The sequence below is a fragment of the Stegostoma tigrinum genome, chromosome 21, assembly GCF_030684315.1.
Source record: "Stegostoma tigrinum isolate sSteTig4 chromosome 21, sSteTig4.hap1, whole genome shotgun sequence".
NCBI classification, from domain to species: Eukaryota; Metazoa; Chordata; class Chondrichthyes; order Orectolobiformes; family Stegostomatidae; genus Stegostoma; species Stegostoma tigrinum.
The window spans coordinates 28,978,620-29,002,763 of NC_081374.1; the positions used below are offsets into that span (position 1 = coordinate 28,978,620).

Here is a 24,144-nt window from a genome sequence, read left to right on the forward strand (position 1 = left end):
TGGCAGGCAGTGAGCTCCACAGTTACCTCTATCCAGGTTGCCTCCTTCAATTGGAATGGCCTTTTTCCACCAATCTTGTGCTAGAACGAAACTGTACGAGAATAGCTGACTAGAGGAAGTTTAGCACTTGTGCACAGGTTTTCAGCATTACTGCTATGATATTATCAAGGTTAATATAAATAAGTCCAATACACTGGAAAATTTGTGAATTGAATTTCTGTACAAAACATCAATCGTTGTATCAACTTCAGAGGGTTGCTGAGTAGGATATTTCATTTACAAGTTTTGACTGAAATCGTCAAAAATGTCATCCTTGTCCCTTTAAAGCCTAATGTTGGGCCAGACCATAATAAAGGATTGCTACATTCAGGGAGCATTTTACCCTTAAAAGTTGCAGATAGTTTACTTCCATTCCTGAGGAGATATGTTAAGACGCTAACTATCTCTGTCTAATTCATTGACAATGGAGCTATTTCACTTTGTCTTCAACCTGCTGTTTTTCAGCATTCTTGTGCAGTCATTTCAGTTTTTTTTGTACTTCATTCTGGGTGTTGCTTCTGACATACTTCTCAATTATCCACTTGAAATATCAAAATGAACTGAATATCATGAAAAAAAAGCACAAACAGAAATTCCTGGAAAAATTCAGCAGGTCTAGTAGTATCTATGGAGAGAAAACAGAGTTAATGTTTTAGGTCCAGTTCTTCAGAACTGATGTTTTTCCAGCAATTTCTGTTTGGGCTTTTGTCTCATTTCCAATATCCACAGCTTTTTTCTTTTGTTTTTTTTTATTTGAATATCATGAAATCTTGCCATATTTAAAAACAAAAGCAAACTAATCATAGATAATAAAATGTGAGGCTGGATGAACACAGCAGGCCAAGCAGCATCTCAGGAGCACAAAAGCTGACGTTTCGGGCCTAGACCCTTCATCTTCATCAGCAAACTAATCATTCTTACTTTTATTCATTCATTGACAGTGGGTTTTCTGGCTGGGCCAGCATTTATTGCCCATCACTAAGTGCCTTTGAGAAGGTAATGGTGAGCTGTTTTTGGGAATCGCTACAGTCCGGTTTATTTCGGTGGCTCCACCATGCTGTTAGGGAGGGAGTTCTGCAATTTTGACTCTCATTATTGTTTCTTCGGTGTTGCTATTTCCAAGTCAGTGACAGAAGGCAATTTGCAAATGCTTTGTTTTCCCACGCCTGTGGTGCTTTTGTCTTTCTAAATGGTCATGGTGATGTGTTTGGAATGTGCTGCGTAAAGAGCCATGGTGAATTTTTGCATTGCGTCTTGGAGATGATACACACTACTGCGACTGAGTATTGGTGCTGGAGGGAGTGGATGTTTGTGGATGTGGTGCCAATCACAAGTTCTTTTGCCCTGGGTGGTATTGAGCTTCCTGAGTGTAACTCCAAAAAAAAACTCATCCAGGAAAATGGGGAGTATTCCATCCTTGCTTATGCCTTGTGATAGGCAATTGGGAGGCTGGTGGTGAGTCACTTGTCATAGTATTCCTAGCTGCTGACATATTTTTATAGCCACTATATTCATATGGCAAGTCCAGATCAGTTTCTGGTCCAGGGGACTCCCCAGGATGTTGATACTGGGGGATTCAGCAATGGTAATGCCATTGAATGTTGAGGTGCAATAGCTAGATTATCTCTTATTGGAGATATACTTGCCACACAAGTGCTAGGCAATTACTGTTACTTAGCACGAGTCAGCCCAGTTTTCGATTATTGTCTAGTCCTTGTTGCGTCTGCATGTGAACTGCTTCAGTATCCGAGGAGGTATAGATAGTACTGAGCATTTTGCAATAACCACCAGAAAACACCACTTCTGACTTTATGGAGGAAGGAATGTCATCGGTGCTGCAACTGTAAGTGGTTTGGCTTAGGATAGGACCCTGAGGAACTCCTGCAGAAATATCCTGGAGAGTGAGGTGACTGACCTCCACAACCACAACCATCTTTCTTTGTGCAAGTATGACTCCAGTAAAGGAGAGTTTCCCCTCTGATTCCCTTGACTCCAGTTTTGCTCCGGCTTCTTGATGCTGTAATCTGTCAAATGCAGTCTTGATGCCAAGGTCAGTCACAGCCTCCTCTCCAACACTAGACAACTCAAAGTTGCTCTTTGATCAAGGACAAGAGGGTATGAATTTGTATGAGATAGGGATGAGGACCTGGGGTTGCAGCTGAAGTGCCTATTCTCCTGCAATTGTCCAACAGTTATGAGCTGCTTGTAAGCTCTGTGGACAAGAATAGATCTGATGGGAACATGAGCAACCTGACCATGTACCTTGGTACATGAAGCTATTCAACTAGGGGAAGAAATAGAAATGCCATAATGGTAGGAAACTGTATAATTACAGGACTAGACATTACTCTCTGCAGCCATGAATGGGGGGTTGCCATTGCTGTTGACATGCAGGTTAATCACACAGTGATTCTATAACATTTTCAGGGCCTTTTCAATGTACCTCATGGGACTCCAATTCAAAGAATTAAAATTTGTAATGTAACTGTTAATTACTCCAGTATCACAATGGTGCTACACCATATCTAACTTCTTACAATTACCTTTCTCGTCCATTAACATTGGGTTCGGCACACCAATTATTTCTGTCAGCGATTTAATGGCAAACCCATGTTTAATGTGCAGTTTATGATAATCCTTTGCTCTTCAGGAAAAGAAAAGAATGTATCAATGCTCAGTGTTAAAATTGTGTTTAAAAGTCTGCTGGACAAACTAAATGTTCTATAAATTAGAATGTGCCACAGGCTTTTTAGGCATTGAACATTTAACATGAGATTGTGTGCATATATACCCAACTCAGAACAGGCTCATTTGGTCATCCACTCTCATAGGTCTACACCTTGATGTCTTCAGAAAGCTCTTTGTTATATTAAAATAACTGTTACTCTGGTTTTAGATGAATTAGGGCAGTTCAGTTCCGATGGATGTGGAGTAGTGACAAACGCATTGTTTTCGCAACCACGAGGTAAAGTATTAAGAGCCTGTTCCATGGATTAAAAGTCACTCTTCTGTGTGCCTCAACACTCCTCCTACTCTCTCTGAGCATGGATGATGAGATCCTCTGCGAGTCCCTTTCAACTTGGATGCAGAACCAGGATGGTTGTAGTCTGTGATTCTGTAAAATCTTGATCGGTTGGTTTTGAATGTGTTGCCCAATGGGCTTATGGTGACAGGGCCAAACAGTGAAACCAACATTACCTTCCATTTTACCACCTGCACAATTGCCTCTTTAAAAACTGCCCCAGAATTTAAGGGGCTTTTCTAGAGTTCTGCTTACATTTTCCAATGGTTTCTCCTGTGTGCAGCTACACTGCACCTTACTTTGAGCAGTACAGGCTGTCTTCAAGTGGCATTGGTGACACTGAATCTCTTGCCTAAGAGGCATGTCACTGATAGTCAATATGAGTAGACTTGTAAAACTGTCTGGCTACAGTGAATCACAAGCATGTGAACATGTGCATATGGCCTCAACAACTTTGGATGCCAGTTTTCCAGCATAATCTGATTTCTAGGCCCTCAGATTAAAAATAAAGTAGCATGGATGCCAGAAACCTGAAGTAAAATCAGAAAGTGCTAGAGCAACTCGGCAGTTAATGCTCTGAAGAAGTAATATTGGACTCCAACATTTGCCCTGCTTCTCCATAAACAGATGCAGTTTGATCTGCTGAGGTCCTTCAGGAATCTCTGTTTCTGTTTATATTTATAATAGTTAGGCCTTTTTTGGTCATCTAATATTGGTACCGATGATTTCTCAGCTTCTGTTTCCTGAAAAAATAACTGAATATCATGTAATTTGTGTCTACAGTCAATCTAAACAGGTATTTCAATCTTTTACCTTTAGTAAGTTGTCCAACATGCCCAGAGAGGCAATAGCTTAGTGGTTTTATTCACTGACTGTTAATCCAGAAACTCTGGCTAATATTCTGAGGATCTAGATTCAAATCCTACCATAAATTCAACAAAAACAAAATGTATGTGTCTAATGATGACATGAAACAATTGTTGATCGTTGGAGAAAAATCCATTGATTCACTAATGCCCTTTTTAGTGAAGGAAATCTGCCTTACTTTGTTCTGGCCTCCATATGACTCTGAACTGCTCTCTGGGTAATTGGGAAGAGCAATATTGGTTTAGCCAATAATGTGCATGTCCTGTGAATTAATTTATGTAAAACAAATGTTAGGATGTTTTGGCACAAATCTCATAGCTTCAGTTGAGTGCTGTTCTGCACACTTAAAATTGGTCAAGGTAGGCAATCTGCTCGCCACGTGCTGTGCTTGGGATTCTTCATGATCACTTAGTTATCCTTTGTGAAATCTGTCCAACATTTCAATGTATAGTGCTGTACAAATCATCATCTTGAACTATCACCTAACCTGTCATGCCACAGTAAGACAGCAGTTTGATATTCAGGCTTGATTTTTACTGACTTACTCTGCTTACATTGGTCCATGATCAGTTTACAGATATCTTCTTCTTGAAAAGCTGCTTTGTTTTGGATGGAGAGCGTTGTCAAGGATGTATTTGAGAGCCTCATGCTATGCTAGATCCTCCTGACACAAGAGCTCCTGAATGGCTGATATCACATATATACTTGGCATATTAGGAAGATCAACTATTTCTATTCCAGGAGAAAATTTGTCACTATTTTGATATTCTAGTGGAATTAACTGAGTCAGTCCCAAAAAAAATGTTTCTTTAAGAACTGTTCATTCCATAGCGTTTACCCAACATGGAGACTAACAAAAACATTTGCTGGAAAAGCCCAGTAGGTCTGGCAGCACCTGTGAAGACAAACAAAAATCAGAGTTGATGTTTTGGGTCCAGTGAACCGTCAACTGGACCAAAAACGTTAACTCTGATTTTTTTTTTAATCCACAGCTGCTGCCAGACCTGCTGAGCTTTTCCAGCAGCTTCTGTTTCTGTTTCTGACTTACAGCATCCACGTTTCTTTTGGTTTTTAAACATGGAGACTGTGTGACTGAATGCATCTTTATGGTATCATTTGTTGAGGTTTCCAAGGAGATATTGGGCTCAATTTAAACCTGGGGCCAGATTGCCATGTTGGGACCCAGATCAACCCTTTGTAGTACAATATCAGAAGGTTTCTCTTCTAGAAGTTTGATAAAACCCTGAGTGGCTATGTGATTTGATCTATATAGGTCAAACAGGGCCCAGGGATCTGCTAATGTGTGTGAGGGTCCACTGAAAACAGTTAGCGAAAACCAAAAATGCAAGAAAACAATTTGGGTTTGGGTAGTAAAACATCCATATTTTAATTTACTCCTCATTCAGCTTCTGATCACCAAGAAGAGTTATGTTGATATTGCTGTTCCTTACACTGCCATTGCATTATCAGTAAAGGAACAGTTTAACCTGCATTTTCCTTAATATTGCAGAGATTCTTGATTTAATGAATCTATTTCTGGTTTCCTCCCCCTGTTGTTAAGAGTAGACGAGCATTCAATCTAGGGTTAAGTCATGGAAGATTTTGCCTTCCTTGAATGTTGCATTCATTGAATAGACCCCAAATTTTCTTACTTCATCAGTCAACATGGAAAACAAAGTTGTCCAGTGAATGGAAATGAAGGCTATTGAAAAACATTGGAGGTAATCAAATGCATTGTGCAATGTGATAATTCTTGACCTAAAAGTCAAGAAGGGCATGGAACTGATTGGAATTACTTGACTTGCACTAGCGGAGCTGAAATGCCCTCCTTCTGCGTTGTGAGAATTCTACGCTAGTTCCTAAGTAACAGTGAGAAAAGTGGCTAATTAATATCAATAATATGTTCTATGAATGTGATGTAAATTAGACCGCTTTCCTGGAGTGTTTCTTGGTTGACATTTCAGATCCAAAACATTTTCTCTGGAAAAAAGTTTGAGTCAGTACAGGAGGTTGTCTTAATTCTATGGAGGGGATACTTTGATGTCTCAGTTGGCCTTTAACACTGGATCTCTCTCTCAGGAACAAATGGTTGAGGAAAAAAAAGTATAACATTAATATTGCACCACTAGGTGGCACTAGCTTATTTTGTAAATAATGCAGCTTTTCCTTTATTTAAACATCCTGGAGATAATTAGGAATGGAAAACCAATTCAGGCAATGTTTTCGATAACAAAGTGTAGAGCTGGATGAACACAGCAGGCCAAGCAGCATCTTGGGAGCACAAAAGCTGATGTTTCGGGCCTAGACCATTCATCAGAAAAGGGAGATGGGGAGAGGATTCTGAAATAAATGGCGAGAGAGGGGGAGGCGGACTGAAGATAGATAGAGGAGAAGATAGGTGGAGATGAGAGTATGGGTGAGGAGGTAGGGAAGGGATATGTCAGTCCAGGGAGGACGGACAGGTCAAGGAGGCGGGGTGAGGTTAGTAGGTAGGAAATGGAGGTGCGGCACGAGGTGGGAGGAGGGGATAGGTGAAAGGAAGAGCAGATTAGGGAGGCGGGGACGAGCTGGGGTGCAGTGGGGGGAGGGGTTATTTTGGAGCTTGTGGAGTCCACATTGATACCATTGGACTGCAGGGATCCCAAGCGGAATATGAGTTGCTGTTCCTGCAACCTATGGGTGGCATCATTATGGCACTGAAGGAGGCCCAGGATCGGCATGTTTCCTACCTACTAACCTCATCCAGCCCCCTTGACCTTTCCGTCCTCCCCAGACTGACCTATCCCCTCCCTACCTCCCCACCCATACTCTCATCTCCACCTATCTTCTCCTCTATCCACCTTCAGTCCGCCTCCCCCCCTCTCTCCCTACTTATTTCAGAATCCTCTCCCCACTCCCCTTTTCTGATGAAGGGTCTAGGCCCAAAACGTCAGCTTTTGTGCTCCTAAGATGCTGCTTGGCCTGCTGTGTTCATTCAGCCCCACATTTTGTTATCTTGGATTCTCCACCATCTGCAGTTCCCATTATCTCAGGCAATATTTTCCTTCATTTTTGAATCCTTAAATCTATTGCTGAATTCCTACAAATGGTGCCTGGGTATCTAACTGGAGTATTAGTTTGCTCTATTTATCTGTTGTTCTGATGTGCTGTATTCTAATCCCACAATGCATCATAACCAGTGATTTGATGTAGAACTAATTGAACTCATGAGACTGAAGCTGAGACAGGTTGTGTGTGGGGAACGTCACGAGTGCATAAACATAGAGATATGTGATCCAACACCTTCACTTGATTGTTCTTATCAGTTTTCAGATGATAACTACTTGTTTGCAATGTTCAAATTGACAAGCTTCTGAATGGCCTGGGGCCTCCTTCAAAGCTGAATGAGTACTGTCTTGAAAATATGCACTTGTTTGAAATTTGCTTTCTGATTGATATTCAGCAGCTCAAAACTTTATCCACAGTGGTAATGAACTCTCCAGCGAATTTTCTTCTAATCTGGTGAAAATCTGTGTGACAGGTTCTGCACAAATTAGGAGTGACATTACTTTGTAAGAATGGCCTGATAATGCTATCATTTTATACTGTGAAACTTGACTGATTAATGGGTTGGACAACATGACAGTAGAGTTAGGTGCATCATAAATTATTACAGGTAAAAAGAAACCTCACTCTTGGGGAAAATTGCTTATTCTTATTTGCAATTAAGTACCACAGTGACTGGAGAAAAATCTGTACGTGGATCAAACTTCCTCTCATGCAGCTTCCTATAATTTTAGACTTGTTTTCAAGTGAGGTTCTATGGCATATTCTGTGGATGCACAGTGTGATTGATTTTATTTTTCCCCTTTTATTTGATGTGGCACTCTGTCCTGAGTGTAAAGTTTCCCCTTCTGTTAAGCCCACAATTGCACTTCTCAACATGTTTTCAAGTCTCGCCCAAGCTGACTACACACTCAATGTCTTTTTCAATATCGGTGCAGTTTTGGAGTTCGTCAATCTTGCCAGCACTCTCTGTAACCTTGTACAAGTAAACATGAATGAATAGCAAGAAGGAAACCCTATCCTTCCTTTTTTTTTAAACGAACCATTAACTACTCGAGTTGCTATTTGACTTATTCTGGAGGTTGTTGTGATTTTTACATTATTTGATGCTTTCTGTTATGAATTGTGAAAATTGACAGAGCGAAATAATGGATGGCAACAGACATTTTGTTGACTTCAAGGTTTCTGCATGAATCAGTTGCTTCCAGACATCATTGGATTAGTGAATATTTCGCTTGGAGAGGGAAGAGAGGGCACAGAGAGCAAGACAAGCTGCTGGAAGTGGAAGGAAAACGAAAGGGAGAAAGACTCTCACATGAGGCAATATCCATTCAATATCTCCAGGGAGCAATTCTTCAATTTGAAGTTTTCTCTGAAACAACGTGAAAAATGTTTCCATTTCACTGTGGATGCCCTCACTGACCTCTTCCTGCTGCTGCAACAGCATCTCAGAACAGGGCAAGGGGAATACTAACTGTAATTTTAAAGGTTACCATGGCAATGATTGTTAATATATTCAATGACTGCTAGAGATATTTACAACAATGTGCAACTCATCATTGTGTAAGAGATGTTGCTGAGGTTCTGCGCGTAAAGAAATCTAGTTACACTTCCAAGATAATAAAATGTGAGGCTTGATGAACACAGCAGGCCCAGCAGCACTCAGGAGCACAAAAGCTGACGTTTCGGGCCTAGACCCTTCATCAGAGAGGGGGATGGGCTGAGGGTTCTGGAATAAATAGGGAGAGAGGGGGAGGCAGACTGAAGATGGAGAGAAAAGAAGACAGGTGGAGAGGAGAGTATAGGTAGGGAGGGGACAGGTCAGTCCAGGGAAGACGGACAGGTCAAGGAGGTGGGATCAGGTTAGTAGGTAGGAGATGGAGGTGCGGCTTGGGGTGGGAGGAAGGGATGGGTGAGAAGAAGAACAGGTTAGGGAGGCAGAGACAGGTTGGACTGGTTTTGGGATGCAGTGGGTGGAGGGGAAGAGCTGGGCTGGTTGTGTGGTGCAGTGTGGGGAGGGGACGAACTGGGCTGGTTTTGGGATGCGGTGGGGGAAGGGGAGATTTTGAAGCTGGTGAAGTCCACATTGATACCATTGGGCTGCAGGGTTCCCAACCCTGCAGCCCAATGGTATCAATGTGGACTTCACCAGCTTCAAAATCTCCCCTTCCCCCACCGCATCCCAAAACCAGCCCAGTTCGTCCCCTACCCCCACTGCACCACACAACCAGCCCAGCTCTTCCCCTCCACCCACTGCATCCCAAAACCAGTCCAACCTGTCTCTGCCTCCCTAACCTGTTCTTCCTCTTACCCATCCCTTCCTCCCACCCCAAGCCGCACCTCCATCTCCTACCTACTAACCTCATCCCACCTCCTTGACCTGTCCGCCTTCCCTGGACTGACCTATCCCCTCCCTAACTATACTGTCCTCTCCACCTATCTTCTTTTCTCTCCATCTTCGGTCCGCCTCCCCCTCTCTCCCTATTTATTCCAGAACCCTCACCCCATCCCCCTCTCTGATGAAGGGTCTAGGCCCGAAACGTCAGCTTTTGTGCTCCTGAGATGCTGCTGGGCCTGCTGTGTTCATCCAGCCTCACATTTTATTATCTTGGAATCTCCAGCATCTGCAGTTCCCATTATCACTAATTACATTTCCATCTCTGTTAGACAAAAGTGGGTAGAATGAGTGAGTGCCTTACGAATCTTCCCCAGTTGTCCATACATACAAACAGACTGCTTTCTGGGCACTGCATTCAACTCTGTTATTTGTTGCCATAAAGGAGTTCCATTCTCTTACCGCTCAGCTAATGTGTGATTGGAGGAAGCAAATGAAGTTCAATGACTAGTGTTTTTGTAATGGTCATGATGCCTTCATTGTCGTATCCATTCACTATGCAAGCTGCAGTTAAACCACCAAAATAACCTCAGAGTGGCTCGTGGGGTGACAAGAACTATCAAATGATGACATGGCGGGTTTCTCCAGTATGTGTTCCAGCCACATTCATGCCCGTTGTACAGTGAAAATTGTGCTACCACTCAAAATATATTAGTATGTACCATTGGCTGAAAGTATGCAAACCATTGCTTGGGGACGTTGTATATGAGACTTTATGATCTAATGTTTCTTAATGGCTGGTGAAGTCTGATGATTTTGACTTTAATGAAATGACTGAAGATGGCCTTGTGTGACCATAAGCACTAATGGGGACCTAGAAGGCTGGGTTGAGAATACACCGTCTCAACATGGGCAGCAGTAATCTGGGTTAACTGAGAGAAGCAACAGCAGTGACCGTCATGGAGTGACAGGATTGGGGTAGTGAACACTATCCTCTTGAAAGAGGACATAGAGTTTTTACTATTTGGAGCTATTTACGTTCTCCACAGTACTGCCTCCTAAGAATATGCTGGAGGAAAAATGCTGGATTGGTGTGAAATCCTGTAAATGGTCCTGGGGTGGTGGGGCGGCACGGTGGCTCAGTGGTTAGCGCTGCAGCCTCACAGCACGAGGGACCTGGGTTCAAATCCAACCTCTGGCGACTATCTGTGTGGAGTTTGTACATTCTCCCTGTGTCCGCGTGGGTTTTCTCTGGGTGCTCCAGTTTCCTCCCACAGCCCAAAGATGTGCAGGCTAGGTGGATCGGCCATGCTAAATTGCCCGTAGTGCTCAGGGGTGTGTGGGTTATAGTGGGATGGGTCTGGGTGGGATGTTCCAAGGGGCAGTGTGGACCTGTTGGGCCAAATGGCCTGTTTCCACTATGTAGGTAATGTAATCTAATCTAATCTCTACAATCCAGAGCTATGGTAGGAGTTGTCAGAACTTGCGTAGTAGCAGCTGACGTTGCATGACTCCGTCTGAGCCGATGCTGCAGCATGTACTGAGATTGAAGTTGCAATTGTCACTGACACTGTGTCATGCTTGCTTCAACAATGTGCAGATGCAGTTTTGACCACCACTTCTACAATCAAAATGATGGATGCCATGTTTTGCACAAATATTTCTATCAAGTTAGTGCTGAATCTCTCCTTCGTTCCCTGCATTAGCTGCAGGCTTCCCAATGAATCAAGCATTTTATTATGCCTAGCCATCACTGTTCTTTCTGCTGTTCCATACTAACCGTTGAGTCTTTGTGTCAGAGTCATCTGTAGTGAAATTTCACCTTCTGAAAAGCTCACCGATCGTCCTGCCATTAGCTGAATTGCATTCAGTGTCTCAGCGCAGGAACTTGGTGTCACAAATCAAGCTCTAAGACATGCAGCGTGTCAGTACCTGAACCAATGGCTCCAGTGTAAAATCAAGTTATAGTGCTGTGTCTTCATCCTCATTCTCTTTCTTCCTTTTCTTGCTAATTGCTGACTGTGAGACCAGTTTGCATTGTAATTTCGTTTTCTGCCAAAGGGAGAAATTAGGGGCTCGTGCCTATGCAAGTTGCAGCTGTAAAACCGAGGAAAGCTTGGGCTGAAGAGTGAAATATGATATGTGAGGGAGAATCTAATGTGAGCAGACTGCAATCTTTTTTTGTTTCAGGGCTACATCCTATCCTACTGTTGCACCTTGGAGCTACGACATGCTGATACCTTGTCCCTGCATATCTGAAGAGTTCTAGTTGTAAACGAATGTTGAGCAATCAATGTTTCAGTTGTGGTTGAATAGTTAATGGTTTGAAAGTTGCAATGTTATGAGACTTTGTGATGGTACTAAGGTGGAGTTGTGAAGTATATTAATTTTAAGCATAAGAACTATGATTGTTGATAAGTGGGCATGTATTGATTTGAGCAATGATTAAGGCTTTTGCTGAAATTGGTAGGATATGTCAGTTGAGAATGTGGTCATTCTATTCAGCTGCTTGTGTGACTCCTTTTTAACCTCTCTTAACATGATGTGAAGGTTAAAAGTGTTTCATTTCTGGAGTTGATTTTCATGGCTCAATGCCCCCACTGCTTTTTGAACATGTGCCTGAAGACCTCTTAGTGCTCTATGGATGCAAATCATCCTTGCTTTTTCACCTGCACATCTCGATCTCCAGTATTTCAAAACATTTACCATCCTGTGTCTTCCCCTATATGCCATTCCTCACACTTTCACTCTTCAACCACAAAACTGAATGTCAAAATTGTTGTGCTGTCTATATTGTGGCCAAGGGCCCATTTTTGAGTATTATCCAAATTAATCCCCATAGCCTACATTTTGCTGGTGCAGCAAAAAAACATTTGTGCAGAGATAATGGGAACTGCAGATGCTGGAGAATTCCAAGATAATAAAATGTGAGGCTGGATGAACACAGCAGGCCAAGCAGCATCTCAGGAGCACAAAAGCTGACGTTTCGGGCCTAGACTCTTCATCAGAGGGTCTCTGATGAAGGGTCTAGGCCCGAAACGTCAGCTTTTGTGCTCCTGAGATGCTGCTTGGCCTGCTGTGTTCATCCAGCCTCACATTTTATTAAACATTCGTGCAGTTTATGTATCAGCAGCTAACCACTTTGAAGTTTTTTTCTTTCAAATTGTCATGCTTTCATTTGTAGAATGTACAATTTCTGGACACATAAATAAATGTGAAATATGCAAAGGGTTTTTATTGTTACTTCTCGATGGGACAATGATCAGTGATTTGCTCTTTTACTAATATACTTAACAGACATGAAAACACTTTTTAATAACATTTGTCACAAATGCAGTATGACTGATGAACAACCGTACTTAAATACCCTGTGAAGTGTTTCATCGACTGACTAAAAGCGTTCTATTTGTAATGTATTATAAATAACATATCCTAACCTAAAGGAGTCCAAATAGTTATCTAAATTTGTCGACTTGTTGCGTACTGAATGCAATGAAGACATTACTTAATTAAGCACTCTAATTCATACTCTAAATCTGGAAGCCAATAAAGTTTTTGGATCTCAACAACTGCCTTGAGATTACTAACAATTAGCGTGTTACACTCAAATGTGAAGCTTAAAATATGGATCCTAGTGTTTGGTAAGCATATCTGTGTCCTTTAAAACAAAAATGAAACAACTATTTAGAGAGGCACAGAAATCATATTGAAAGAAATACTTAAGGTCGAGCAATTTTAAATCTAAATATGTTTTACCACCATGAAATCATTGGTTTGAAAATTTCAAGGAAAGGTAAGGTAAGATTCATAACAGTCTCAAAATTCTCAGCTCACTATTTTAAGGGAGGTGTGAAACTCTCTAACAGGTTTCTGTTAAAGTAGTAACAGGAGAAATTTGATATAAACATGCAGCAGGTTCATAGCAACATTGAATAAGAAAATATTGAGATAATGTTATCAGATTTATAATCCTACAGTGAAACACTGGTATTAGCAATCAATTTAATCCAATTGCCTTGCACTGGGGATAAAGGCAATTATTCCATTATTAAAGAAGCCATAACAAAATATCTGTTTATCTATATGAAGGAATGCAACATTGTGCATTGTAAAGCAGTGCCCTAGTCCCAGTCATCCTCGGCTGCTTCCTAAATTTAATTCTCCTTTCGAATGTAAGAAATGGAGTTGTTTGCTGATGATTGCACTGGGTTCAGGTCCATTCACAACTATTTAGATAATGTTATATGTAGCAAGACAGAGACAACATTCAGGCCTGGGCTGATTAGTCTTGAGTTACATTTGCACAACACACAAATGCCAGTCAGTGACCATCTCAAACAAAAGAGATTCTAATCATCTCCCTTTGGCAGGCAATAGCATTAACAACATTGGATCCCTTACCATCAACAGTGGGATAGGGATTTGGTTTCCACAATTGGCTAGAAACTTAATGGGACAAATCAAATAAGTATTGTGACTATGATAGCAGTTAGCAGCTGGGAATCCTGCAGGGGGTAACGCGCCCAAAACCTATAAGAAACAAATTAGGAGTATACCTAGGTGAGTGCAGCTTGCCTCGTTAAATGCATCTCCACCAACAGTCAAGAAGCTCAGGACTACCCTGGACAAAGCAGAGATGACATGGTGTAAAGCTGTATGAACACAGCAGGCCAAACAGCATCAGAGGAGCAGGAAAGCTGATGTTTCGGGTCTGGACCATTTAGAAATGGGGGAGGGGAAGGGGGAGGCAGATAGAAGATGGGCAAAGCAGAAGATAGATGGAGAGGAGAAGACAGTAGGAAGGGAATCACACCCCCATTCCCTACCTACTAACCTCACCCTGCCTCCTTGACCTGTCTGTCCTCCCTGGACTGACCTATTCCCTCCCTAACTCCCCACCTACACTCACCTTTACTGGCTCCACCCCCCCCCCCCCCCCCCCCCCCCCCCCTCCCCCGGACCTGTCTGTCTCCTCCTCTCCACCTGTCTTCTCCTTTTATCCATCTTCTATTGCCTCCCCCCTCTCCCTATTTATTTCAGAACCCCCTTCTCCTCCCCACATTTCTGAAGAAGGGTCTGGACCAGAAACGTCAGCTTTCCTGCTCCTCTGATGCTGCTTGGCCTGCAGTGTTCATCCAGCTTTACACATTGTTTTCTCAGATTCTCCAGCATCAGCAGTTCCTACTACCCCTGGACAAAGCAACCTGTTTGATATCTCATCCACCACATTTATCCCGTCTACCACTGATGCATAGTGCATTCTACAAGATGCTCATTTTTGGAACAAACAGAACAGTAATATCACACTTACTGGTCCATTGGAATACAAGGAATTTAGGAAACTGGAGTAGAAACATTTCAAACAAGCAAAGCTCAAATGTGCCCTTATGTTTGTCTAATGCAGAGCTGAAGCTTGCTCTTGTGAGGTGCAAATTTAAGAAAGGAAATTGCTACATTTTATTGTCTGGAACCTGATGAGCTGCCAAAAGAGTTATTTTTATAACAAACATGATAACGTTCAAAATTCTGTACTAGTTACATATTTTTGTATGGAAGTTTAGAATTCAACAATACCATAGGACAATTATTTCAGTTGTTTTGTTGGTTTTTTTCACGTATCAGTCTTAGAGTTGTACAACATGGAAACAGACCCTTCGGTCCAACTGATATCCTAAAGTAATCTAGCCCCATTTGCTCGCATTTAGCTCATATCCCTTTCAAACCCGTCCTATTCAAGAACTCATCGATATGCTTTTTTTAAAATGTTGTTATTGTACCAGCCTTCTCCACTTCCTCTGGCCATGCATTCCATACACATGTCACCCTGTGTGTGAAAAAGCTGCCCCTAGGTCCCTTCTAAATCTTTCCCCTCTTTCCTTAAACCTATGCCCTCTAGTTTTAGACACTGCCACCCCAGGGAGACCAGAATTGCACACAATACCCCAAAAGTGGCCTAACCAATGTCCTGTGCAGCTGCAATATGACCACTCTATGCAGTGACCAATAAAGACAAGAGCATGAAACACTATCTTGACTACCCTGTCTGCGTGTGACTCCACCGTCAACGATCTATGAACCTGTATCAGATATTATTAGGCACAAATTTAAATGACAAGGCTCAGAATTTCACCATAAAAGAATATAATAACTGTCTATTTTAATGTTTCCAGGCAAGCCATTGGTAAACTTTCTACTTTACAACGTTGAAATTGGGTTAGGCCAAGCCCATACAACTTGGGTAAATACATTTCACATTGGAAGTATACTGCCCACTATATAGGTAGGGCTGCTCACAATACTTCATATCTTCATTTTCCTCCCAATCTTTATCCTTCTCACCTAGTCCTTCTAATCCTCTGTGACCTCTTCCTTGATGTCTTCATCATCCTCATCCACAAAACTGATTTTTTTTTTGAACATTCACTCAAAAAGGCATCCTGTCCTACACACTGTTGTCCTCCTGTACAACCTCTGAATCCTCTTTCGCCTCCTCTTTGTGCAAATTTACCTTTTTTCTCCAAACCTGCTCTGTGCCGTCTGTGTCTGCCTTCACAAAACTGGTCCTACTTTCTCAAATATTCATTCAAAAAGGCTGCAGAGCAAAATGCCCAGTGAAAATGTGTACTCTTCCAGACTCTAAGATAGTGTAAGGTGTTTTTGTTTTGCTATCTGGGCCCCCCACTTCAGGCTTGTTTTCAGGTCTGTTCCTTGCCCGTAGGCAGTCCTCCAGCACTGACAAATTGGCAGACCCACCATCCAAGGCAGGAGCTGCTAATGAAGATGATAAAGGGCATTTCAAGTTAGGGGCACTCTCTGAACCTGATAAAGCTGAATTATACAGTTAATATGGTCGTCAGAACACCCCTTTGAAAAGGTATGACCATGTAAGACAGCTTATTGCAGCAGCTGTGGACATTTAACAGACATAACCATGAGATGGGCGTGGTAGAGGTTACGAACTTTATTTGGTGTGTCATGTGGTGGTCATTTCTGTGATTCAGCCTGGATTCAGCGCAGCAGTGGCCTAACTATCACTGATAAATTCTAGGTGACATTTTCTCAGTTCTCAAAATAGGCCTTTTTTTAAAGATCTTTTAATTGATTTTAGCCTCAGCTGGCAGTCAGGTAGCGACCACCCCAATCATCCACTTCAAAAATAGCCAGGGGCAGGAAACATATTGTCAAACTAGCTTGATGCTTTTAGGGGGCAATTTTCCAGCTCTTCTCAATTCTTGACAATTGAAAATGTTGCCTAATATTTACAGAGTGGAGGCAGCATGATTCTTTGTCTAATTTTGAGAGTCATTGATGTTGATACTGGTTAACCATATGGACACAGCATTCCATTCCCCAGCAATTCATTCAATTGAAAGAAAGACACATACAATTGATTGAACACAAGGCAAAAGTTGAACCAGCATTTTTAAAATGATACTTTCTCAAACTGAAAATGTCCACTTCTGCAGATTTTAGGTAATTCACTGATCAGTTTAAAACTAGAGTTGGAGCATTTTGGCAATATAAACTTTTAATATTTGAAAGAGAAGCCGAGGGATAAATTTTACCTTTTCGTGTGCAATAAATTTTGATGGAAACCTTTGATTTATGTCCAAAATCATGATAGAAAAGATTGCATACAGCAAAAGCATACAGCAAAAATGCATCCAACTGCACCAAAGCATGGGGCAAATGTGACTTGTATGTGTCACTATTAGCAGAAAAAATAGGAAATTAATCTGAATAAGAGTGTGCTGTGGCATGGGAAGAGTGGCATGTATGAGAAGAAAGCCTGACAGCTAGAAAGTAATTCTGATACAATCATGACTGTTGCTAATTAGCAAATTTTAATGGCCATGAAGGAAGTGCTTTTTCAGAGAGTTGGTGCATAAATTAAACGCTAAATGCTTGCTTTTTCTGCTTAAACTGTAATGATTGTCTGAAAACAGTGACAGAAATATGTCAACTTGTGGACAAAGATCACAATAAATTATGTGATGACACAACTCTGAATGAATGATAGCCTATATTTTCCAAAGTATGGTAAAGCATTTAAGTATGACTAAAGAAGCTTGCCATTGTTATTGCTGATGCATTTTAATCAAATTTATAATCATACTCTTGGTGCAGTTTGGCATTGTTGCTATAGAATAAGTTTGGTGCAGGGTCTGCTTGAAATCCACAAGACTGGAATGATTTACAACCTCTGGCCAGAAATTACAAAACATAGCCAGAGATGGGTGCTTGGGGAAGAGCAAGGCGGGGTGCCTCAAGCATAATTCTCAAGATTTGACTTCAATGGTCTGGAAATGGACTTAAAACTCACTCACCCAGAAACAAAGGTAAGATTGCTCAATCATGTATATTGGGATCTTGCGTTGACTGCAGGACCTCTGTTGCAATTTTCTGGTACAAATGAAGATAGGATGCAGTCTGTCCAACAACGTGACCAATGGCTCCTTCAATCTAGTAAAATAGGCAATCAGGCTGCTCAGGCCTACTTGAACCTTAACCAGCAAGCTAGTTCAACATGGGATGCAATTGACTTTCCTGTCCTCTTAAAACTGATAGGCTCATAACTTTGCATTTGAGGTCCAGACTTCCAAATGTCATCTTTGTAAAATCAACTTCATTCATGTTTTGAATGTTATATCAAAGTTGTGGTCTGAGTTTGTATCTTTTTCGTTTGGAGTGGTGTTGAAACAGTTTGAAACATATCTTGGAAAGGAATTGTTTTTCGTGCATTCTCAAGTGAGCTTTCCCCTGCAACTTTGAGCAGAATCATCAATGGCATTAATTGATCCCACAATCCATCGATCAAGCAAGTCACTTTGCATAATTTCTGATCACCAAAGCCGCAGAATAACTTTCTTTCTTTATATCTTGATGTTTACTGTACCAAGGCAATTCACTTGAGGTTTAGAAACTAGGGTTACTTAGTCAAGGACTGACACCGTTCTTCAAATGTGAAGTGGGTGACTTTGAGTCAATACGTCATTCCCTCTCTCCCTAATGTATGTGGCACGGTATAAAATACAGCACAACATATCAATAACTCTATCTCTTATGTAGAGATCTTGTGGTGTAGTGAGTAGTTACAGTGCCTCTGAGCCAGAAGCTCAGGTTCAGGTCTTGCTCCAGGACTCTCTGGTCATACATTCATCGTGTGCCCAGATAGATTGGTCAACATGCAAATCCTTCCAATACATGTACAAAGGCAGTAAGAACAAGATAATCTCCTAGTCATCCAGAACTCTGCAACAACCCCCATTAGGAGTCTGCATGCATTGGTTCTTCATGTGGTATGTACACCGTAGTGAGCAACCTGCTCATGTCAAGGGACTACTGGAAGAAGAATATTGCTCTTTTTATACAACTGTTTCATTTCCTCTTACAATAAATATACAGTTTGTTTCAAAAATGATTTATAATAGAGAATGCAGCATTCTAAGCTAGTTTGTGTTAAATATGGGGTAAAGGTGGGTGGATGAAGTTTGATTGAAGGCCAATGATTAGCTCCCTGAATTGTGGAGCAGGCACAAATGGTAAACAGCACATTTTGTTCCTTTTTAGTTTCTGAAGATTTTTTTCTAAACTCCTGCTTAGTTATACATGTTAATTTAAATTGAACCTCATGTTACTATGGGTGGTAAGTTTCCCTTTGAGAATGATGGCAAATGGGAATTTAACCAGGCAAGCATCCAAAAGCATACTTTGAAAGTTGAGAAAAAATTGTCTGCTTAGTGTTCATGCCATGGATAGTGAGTTTAAGGTTCTTCCCCTCAAGTAGCACGAAGATTATTACCATGCATTCGCACCTCACTAGTAGCCCAAGTTGATACATTGACATCACACATCCAATCTTCCCGTTCCTATTTGAGCAACTTGTCAGTGCAAAAACATGACTGGGAAAACAGAGCAGATAACTGGTGACTTGTCTATCTCCATCAGTGAGTATTTCATCTCATGGCTTGCCTTGCACAGCCATCTAATATCTCCTTCCATGGAGCTGCCTCTTCTACACAAGCTATCTCCATTGTCAATGGCCATGCTCACCCTTCATTTTTCAGCCGCATAACTTGATATCAACAAAGCATGAATCCCACAATCCCATATGCTTGTTCTCGGTCCAATTCAGTCATGACTTCAGAAATTCAAACGTGTATTTTGGAGCTGATGACAGCCAGGACTTGCATGCTTGTGCTGGTCATTTTGTGGTGAAGGATGGCCAGGCATCTTGTATACACAAATGGGGGTTTTGGTGCTGCTGTGGAACCAGGCATTCTTCTTGTGTGTTTAGCTTGGTTTACCACACAAGGTCTTTGTACTGTAGTGCAGTCAGAGATCCTCTGTGGTGTAGCTTGTGTCTTAATCTAGAAGGAGAGGCATATCATTTGTGATAGTGGGGAGCACTGAAGAGTAAATATATTCTCGTTGAGCGAGTGGACATATTGCTCATCCAATTCTAGTCCATGTGAATTGGTCACTGTGGTTTTTATGCAGCCCCTCCTCTTTTAATCTTGGGACTGAGCCATAGTCAATCATTTGAGGCCAGGTGCAAGCAATCTGGAGATTATGGGCTTAATCTTTTATATTCTTTTAGCTAAGCGACATTTTCATGGAGGGATACTCTCCACAATGTTTCTCATCACATCTTGCCAGATTTGACTTATTTAAATATGTACTCCTGCCCTGTGTTGAGCCTGTTGTTTGATTCTAGCCCCATTCTAACAGTTGCTGTACCCAGAACAACCACTGCTAGGATGTCCCTGAATAAACTACTCTCCCTAGTGCCCATGCTTCCTTTAAAAGGTCTACCGTGAGATAACTCTGTTAGACTGGAGCTGCCTGCGCAGTTCCTTACATTTATCCCTGACATGGCAGGCAGTGGAAAAAAACTTTTCGTGCCTTGTTTTACACGTAGGGACCTGGAGGTCCTGCTGGACAGGGTTGTCTGAAGACTAAACATCATCTGCCCTCAGAACCAGGAGTGGATGCCACGGCACCAGCCTGGTATGAAGTTGCCACCTTCGTGAGTGTAAACTCAGCTGTCTGCAGGAGCGCTCAGTGATGTAGGAAGAAGCACTGTAGGAATGTCCTTGCTGCAGCATTACACTGATAGTCGCTGAGGTTCCCTGAAGTCCATCATTGAGGTGCTGAAGCTTCCAGCAAGTAGATCAGAGATGTGCTATGAGGGTTCTTAGAGGCCAGCACAGTTCAGATGCCAATGTCCATGTGAGGTACATGTGGCTAGTGCCCAGGGACTGGGCTCTGAGATGTTGGTAATTGGAGTCCAACATGAGAGTCCTTTTGAGCAAATGGTGCACTGAAGCTGTCAGGAACAGTGTTATCATTCTTCCTGATTGAGAGACTTTAAGTCGCTCAACTCCTTTGTTTATTTTGCCATCTGACCATCTTCTGAACCATCGGATAACAATCTTCTTAATTCAATTTGTCATTTTGTTCTTAAGGACTTGCATTGGCACCTACTAAATGTTTTTGAAAGATCCATTTAAGTTATATTTGCATATCTTCCACTTATCTATCCTTTGTGTAATATCTTACAGAATTCAAAGATTGATTTAAGAATAATGTGATTTTTTGGAATTCATGCTTACCTGTTCTACATAGGACTCAGTAATTTCAGCTGATATTAAATGCGCATGTACTTTGCGAAGAACTGTGATGGGAATAACTGGCCTGTAAGGCACTATTCTGTCCTCCTTCTCAGCCAGTGAAGAGTATCATGCACAAGATGTGCATCCTATCACATTGTAGGCATGCACTCTCTGATTTATTATCCAGTACTTTTAACGCATGTCCGTAATGTGTTCCCAATGACAGCTGCTCACTGGTGGGAATAAATGCAATCAAAAAGATAGAAAAAGGCTTATAGCTTTCTGCGCTGTTGTTGATTTCCTTTTTTGAAAAGGAAAACTTATTTGCTTCCTGCTATTCCATTAGAATGGTTTTTGTGCTACAGAATATAGAAAGCTTGACAGAATGTTCTGCAGTTTCTTTTCTGGAGGGCCACAGGATCCTAAAATCGGCCAACATGCTCTTTGATGTCCAAATGGAAGATTAAATAATTGCAACCAAAAATATTTTCTTTGAATAACAACCTTCATTAACCGATCCAACCTCACCTTCTCTATATTTAGAATTATAATCCAGCCAATCAAACTGCTTGCAAACAGGATCACCCTTGGAGGAGGGGTCAGTGCTCGAAGGTTAGTCATTCCAGGGTGCTCTGTTGCAGGTAAAGTCACCACCATTCAGAGATTTAAATTAGGAATGGGATGAGCTGTTTACACTTTCCACCAATAACAATTTCAGTTTGGAACAAAAGTGCCTATCAGCTAATTCGTAGAACAAGGAGGATGATGAGCTGATGAAAATCGAGCAAATCAAATTAGCATCAATATAATTACAACTTGTTATTTCTAAGTGCCTGATTGAAAGGTTTGTCATGTATGATCATGCTACTTTACTGAAAACTGTCCACTGATGCTGTACACAATAGTTTAAAGGAGAACTGGCCAAATGCCAGCTTCTCTTGATCAAGGTGTAACCTAGAATAGCAGAATTTAATTGTGGCTACGATTAGTAGATCTTCAGTGTTCCATCAGCTATTATGCACTTAACTGGCAAAGTTAATTAAACCTGTTTAAGACAATTTTATGAATTTTATTTTGTACATGCATTTGCTACATATTTACTGGTTTAAGCATGGAATAATCTAGAAAAAAAGACAGTTCAAAAGAATCTGCAGCATATGATCCATTTTAAGTTCTTGTGATGCAGTCAGTGTTCCTAACACTGGGCCAGAAGTTCAAGTTTCACTGTCTCCAGAGGTGTTCTGTAACTCCTCTGAATAGGTTGCCTAAAAAAAATCTCAATTTATTTGCCAACAAAGTGGATTTGATTCAGCAAATGGTAAATAATAAATAATAAAATGAGTATGTTCCTTTGCATGGAGAACTAATGAGCAATTTAACACCCTAATTGTGGTGATCAGCCTCTGCATGAGGTACATGGGAGCAGGAGTAGGCCATTCAGCCTGCTAGGCCTATGCTACCACTCATTACATTCATAACTGATCAAATACTTCAATGACATTACGCACGCGATCCCCAAAGGATTTTATGCCACTGGTAATGTGAAATCTATCCATCTCTACCTTTAAACATACTGAACATTTAATGCTCCACAGCACTCTAGGTGAAAATTTCCAAAGGTTCACAACCTTCCGAGTTAACGATAAAGCCTTTCATCTCAGAACTAAGTCACACTCCGCTCTTCCCCCCCCCCCCCCCCCCCGCTTTCTAAATTATATCCGGAGGTCTAGACCCCCACCCACCTTGCCTGTGTCTGCCTTATATATCCCTTTTAAATATTTTGCAGGTTCAAATTAATCACGTCCCAAACACGCTCCATAGGACAGTTCCACCATCCAAGGAAAAAATCTTGAATATTTATTGCACGCTGTGCGGCAATAAAATCCTTCTGATAAGAGTGTAAAACTGCACACAGTATTCCAGGTGTGGTTTAACCAAGCTTCCATACAATTGAAGCACAACATCCCTCCTCCTCCTGTATGAACATCTTGTTATAGTCAAAGGTAATATTTCATTTAACCTTCCTAATGGCTTGCTGTACCTGCCTTCAGTGACTTATGAATAAGGTCACCCAGGTGTCTTTTGTACATCTACACTTTCCAACCACTTAACAGTTTAAAAAATACTCTGCACAATTGATCCTTAAGCCAAAGTGGATAACCTCGCCACATTATTTGATGTTATAGTCCATCTGTTGTGTTTTCATCCATTTACTGAACCTTTTTAAATCCTCCTGAGCTGCTTTACATCTTCCTCAAAGCACACATGCCCACTCAGCTTTGTTTAATCAATGACTGTGGTCTATGTATTGATCCTTGTGGTACCCCATTAGTCATATCCTGCCCACAGTGAAAGCTATTTATTACCCTGAGTATAAGTATGGCCTTACTATGAAAATATAACAAACTGCATCTTGAAAAAGGGAGGGGGGAAAAATAAAAAAAAAGGACACTTAGTCACAAATTGAATGTCCGAAGCTCACTTTAAAGATTGGCGACCAGGTTTCATCAGTATTTCCAATCAATTGCTTTCCCTGTACTCAGGATATCACACTGCGATTGGTGTCGGTACAGGTGGACCTGTCAATTCACACCCCATTTCCCTCACGTTCACATCTCCTTCTAAAGATGCAAAATACTGAAGATGCTGAAATCTGTCCTGGAAAGAAAAAATTCTGGAAATCGCGGTAGGTCAATCAACAAGCATGGAGAGAGAATTGAGTCTGGATGACTCTTCATTAGACCTGATGAAAAGAGTCCCCTTGACTTGAAACATTAGGTTGCTGTCTCCTCGTGGATGTGGCCTGACTCACTGTGATTTCTGGCATTTTTTTGTTTTCAGTCTCCCATCTCTCTCTCTCTCTCTCTCTCTCTCTCTCTCTCTCTCTCTCTCTCTCTCTCTCTCTCTCTCTCTCTCTCTCTCTCTCTCTCTCAAGACTTTATTTCGTGGAAGAACTATTTATGTTTAATTCAAGTGTCTCCTTTCTTCCTTTGACCCCTTTTTATTCACTTTGAGCCAAATTCCCCATTACATAATCTGGCTCTGACCATTTTGGTTTACACTATCACTGGGAGTGTGACAGCTTGTTTCTTGATACTGTTAGTGAAAAGGACCTGTTTTTATGTGTCAAATACAACAGCTTCAGAGTTGATTGAGAACAGAAGGTTTAAAAAAAACAAAGGCTTCAGTAGTTCAAAAAGGCAACTCATTACCACCTTGTC

The 24,144-nt window shown here is 41.4% G+C and overlaps 1 protein-coding gene across 5 annotated transcripts in view; it reads left to right on the forward strand.

Annotated features, from left to right (window-relative positions):
* LOC125462997 (metabotropic glutamate receptor 4-like) overlaps nt 1-24,144 on the forward strand; it is a 1,119,827-nt gene that overhangs the window by 45,975 nt on the left and 1,049,708 nt on the right. The gene's annotated exons all lie outside the window — the stretch shown is intronic.